The sequence below is a fragment of the Triturus cristatus genome, chromosome 10, assembly GCF_964204655.1.
Source record: "Triturus cristatus chromosome 10, aTriCri1.1, whole genome shotgun sequence".
NCBI classification, from domain to species: Eukaryota; Metazoa; Chordata; class Amphibia; order Caudata; family Salamandridae; genus Triturus; species Triturus cristatus.
The window spans coordinates 787,759,668-787,764,163 of NC_140593.1; the positions used below are offsets into that span (position 1 = coordinate 787,759,668).

General features: G+C 54.8%; 1 non-coding gene across 1 annotated transcript; it reads right to left on the reverse strand.

The window, feature by feature from the left end:
* Positions 1-630: 630 nt before the first annotated feature.
* On the reverse strand, positions 631-737 carry LOC146790001 (U6 spliceosomal RNA). The gene has a single exon (XR_014970184.1). It is a non-coding gene; the product is annotated as a U6 spliceosomal RNA (small nuclear RNA).
* Positions 738-4,496: the final 3,759 nt, after the last annotated feature.

A 4,496-nucleotide genomic window follows, 5' to 3' on the forward strand; every position in this document is an offset into this window, starting at 1 on the left:
ACTCATCAAAGGACAACAACCACCAAGGAAGTCCCAAGACCCCGACGAGCAGACAAAGTGGAAGGGGAAAAGCCCAACAAAAAACTTATCCTGGAGACATCCAGCGCAGAAACAGGAACCCCAGTACGGATCCAGAAAAAGAGAAGAGCACTAGGAGACAAAAAAGCCCCAACGTGCATCACAGCTCCAAAGAGTGGAAGGCCGACTCGACCAATGCATGCCACAGGCCACCACAGAAGAACAGCCCAAAGACGCCAAAGACAACCGCTCAAGAGCCAGCCCGACAGACGCAAGCGACAAAGATAGGGCAAAGACAGCTGCGGATCCAGAAGCGGAGCTGGAGGCAAGGGAGGCCCACCAAATCTGACCCCCGCCAGCAGCTGCTGGAGCGGAAACCAAAGACAGTGAGGCCAACCCAACAACACAGACTCCCCCCCGAAACCTCTGCATTACCCTCAGGAGGAGAAAACAGGAGGGAAGGCATACAGAAACCCTGAAGGCCAAGGAAATGAGAGGGCAACCCCCAAGCCCGAGGACAGACCACCCCGGAACAAAAACCGGGAACGAAGAGCGACGGGAGGGGAAGCAAACAAGACCAAACTGAAGACAAAGGACCCGGAACAAAGGAACAGACAGAGGGAACGCTACATGAATTTGCATGTCATCCCCGCGCAGGGGCCATGCCAATCACCTGCGCATCCTCCCAATATAAGGATATGTCCTGCCGAAGCGAGCACCAGACGGCACAAAACAGAGGACGAGAGGAAGCGGGCCAAGCCACCCGAACAAAAATGCAGATGTCCTCGAACGGAACCTCAAAGCCAACATAGAAGATGCCGCCCAGACACAAAACACAGAAGCCAGCAGTAAAAGAGACATGCACCTGGACCCCCAAGAAGGCCCAAGCAACAACGAATGACGGCACGAACAACAGACTCGTCGGCAACCAAGGACCCCAACATGGTCCCCAACCCCCAGGGCAGGCGTCCGAGGACAACAAGAGGAGAGAAAGGAGCAGAAAACGCACCCCCTATACCAGGTTGGGAGAGCAAAGCCACTAGTCTAAAGAAGGAACCAGAACAGGGGAAAGAGGAACCAGAGTCCCCTAACCAGCATGGAAAAGGACCCAACGAGTCAACAGAAGAAACACCAAGGACACGAGGTGCAGGCGAGCCCAAGGAACCACAGCCGTGGAGGCAGCCACCACCCCCCAGACCCACAACCAACTCCGAGCCCGGGGCAGAAGGGTGACCTAGCAGGACCCGCAGAAGAGTCAACAGGGCAGAGAACCCATCAGGAGGGAGAAAACAGCCCCCTGCAAAGCGTTGAACCGGTCCCGAGAAACCAATGCCCCCGAACAGGAACCAGACGAGAAACGGCAGACCCAATACGAACCCCAGAAACTGGAACCAGGTAAGCAAACCCCCACAGCAGGAGCCAGCACCGTGGAAAAAACCTGAGGAGCAGGAGAGAGGCCGAAAGGCAACACCTGAAAACAGGAAACGGAACCCAACCATCGCAAACCGCAGGAAACCACTGACCAGCCGGATGGACAGGAACGCGAAACAGAGGCGACTCCCAAATCCAGGGAAGCCAAAAATCACCCACCAGGAAGAGGGGAATGACGGACTGCAATGGGAGCAACCAAAAGGGACCCAGCGGCACCAACCCAACCAAAGCTCCGGGAGTCAGAACCGTACTGAAGGAACCAACGGGCGCCAGGAACAGAGAGGAAGAGGACGCCCGGCCCTTCTCTGCCACCGGAACCAGCACAACAGTGCGCAGTGACAAAAAATAGGCCGACACCAAAGAAGATGGCATCCGTGAAAACAGTCTAAAAGGGGGACGGCCCCGGAATGGAAACCGGCAACCAAGAGCGATGACCGACAGGACCCACCAGTCAGAAATCAGACCGGACCAACGAGCCAGAAACAACTGAGCCAAGCCCCCAAATCGCAACAACGTTAGCAAAGGAGACAGGGGACCCACAATCAGTCTAACACTAGGAGTGGAACACATAACCATAAGAGGAAGAGGGGGGCATGGCTACGGCGCATTGCGTGATGGCTGCCTGCTAAAGGAGCTCCGCAGGCCGGGCTGCGATATCCCATAAATATCATCCTTCTCACCCACTCTGAGTTCGAGGTGAAGTTATGCCCTGAAAGCCAGACCCCTTCCGCATCAGACGCTGTACTTTGTTGCCATGGATTCTGAGTGGAGCCCCGAGCTGAGGAGAGATGTGGACCGGTGGAGCTGTGGGGAAAATGGCCGCCGCCATTTAATCTGAGGCTGCGGAGACCGTGATGCTACTGCGGTGTCACTGCCTGTGAATGAGAGGCCCCACTGGGCGGTGGTGCTGCTGTGTGGCGGATTGCGGTCGTCAATCGGCCCATGCACGTTGCAAGACAGGGGCCGCCATCTGCTGAGGACCGGAGGAACAGGTTGCTGTTAACCGAGGAGCGGATGAGGGGTGCGACTGCGGAGGCCCGCCGGAGCTGTGGAATTGCCATCCCAGAGGCCTGACACCGACAAGGTAGGAGCGGTGGGGCCTTTTTGTCTGACACTGCGCTGGGCATTGCGGTGTGGCCCGGATCTCTTCTACAGCTGAATAGGCTGTGGGACTTGCGGCCAGCATCGCGCTTGCTTGGGCTTGTGTGCAGCTTATTTGGGCCTAGCCGGCTACCCTTAACGTGGCAGCTCCCCTCCTACATTGCTGCTGCGGGTTTGGTGAGGCAGTTGAGGGGTCATGGGCATCACCAGACTCCTCCCTTTGCAGTGCACACGGGGGGCTGTTTGGTGCGGTGTGCAGGCTGCTCGGCTTCACCTTGCATCGCGCGGCGAGTGGGTCGGGGTCCTCCCACGCGGCGCTCACTTCTGGCTGGTGAGGTGACCACACTGCTCATACATACCCGCCTCCTCTGGGACACACTGCCATCTGACTACAGTTTAACCTGGTCCCGGTGCTGTGACTGACCTTCCACATTCTATTAACCGGAGGTGATTCAGGTGTGGCGTGAAGCAGTCTGCTTGGGGAGGGAGCACCTGCACCCTAAATCTTCATTATAGGAGAGTAACAGATTCTGAGCCAGTCTCCTGCCTGTCTGCCAAGGGTTGCTCGGCTTGCCCAACTGCTCACACTACTGACTGCTATATCGCTATTACAGCGTACGGCTGAGACCTGGCGCAGCAGCAGGGACTTGCGAATATGGGCAAAACAGACCCTAAGCAGCCCAAAATCCCCTTCGAGAGCAAGAGGCACACATGCACGACGGAAACGCCGATGGAGACGGGAGCCGTTCAGAGTGCTCCAGATAATGTAGATGACCTAGAAGAGGACATGCGGTCCATATTGCTTGAAATACGTACTGGCTTAAAAACAATCGAGAGTAAGATCGATGCTCTTGCAATTAGTCTTGGAGCAGTTAAAAAGAAGGTGGACGTGCACGAGACCAGACTGGATGTCCTGGAAAACAGGTTATCAGACACCCACGACGCCACTGATGAAGCGAGGATGCAGATTCTGAACATAGAACGAGTGCTGGAGGTTATAAAATTGGAGAATGAGGATTTAGAGGCACGGCCGCGCCGCAATAATATTCGCATTATTGGCCTTCCGGAATTGACAGTCATCTCAAGAATGGAGACCTACATTGACATCCTTCTTCGTGAGCTGTTTGGTGCGGTGCTGTCTCCAGTTATGATTGTGGAGAGAGCGCACCGCTCACTTGGACCCAGGCCGGCCTCTGGAGCACCGCCGCACCCGATCATAGCACGGCTTCTCAACTAAGCTGACAAGGATGCAATACTCTGAGAAGCGAGAGCTAAAAGTCCTGTTACCCATCAACGCAACACCCTGTCCTTTTTCCTGGATACACCCCGTCTGTGCAGGCTGCTCGCAGGGAATTTCAGCCGGTAAAGCGAATCTTGCAGTCTACCTCTGTCCCATATACTATGTTGTATCCTGCCAAACTAAAAATCACCCGTGACGATAAAGCACACTTCTTTACGGATTCCAAATCGCCCCTGAAATTTGTGAAATACATCTGTCCACGCAATTCTGTCAAGACTGCCTCCCAGAACTAAACTACCTCACCGTCTCACAGTGACACTGATTGATGGTCAAATCGCGCTGGTGTCCGCAGGGAGAGTTGTGATGATTGGCCATTCTGGTTATTTTTTTTTTTGGGGGGGGATGGTTGTTTACTGTTGTAATCTGAATAGCAAAGTATGATGTTGGGGTACGGCCGAGGCTAGATATGGTGGGGTCTTGGATTTGTCTTTATGCAGATTAGGAGGGCGGCTCCATTGTTTAATATCCTATCGGTGATCTCAGAGTGAGTTGACTATGCTATCAATGCAGTCTGGCCACCCTGCTATCCAGCGGGTGTTCGCTGCCGTTCCTTCCCCCCAGAGGGTGATCCTCTACCGGGTTGTAATTCTTAATATAGTTGGGGGTATTTACGGGGATGGGGGAGGGAGTGTTTTCTCGACCTAAT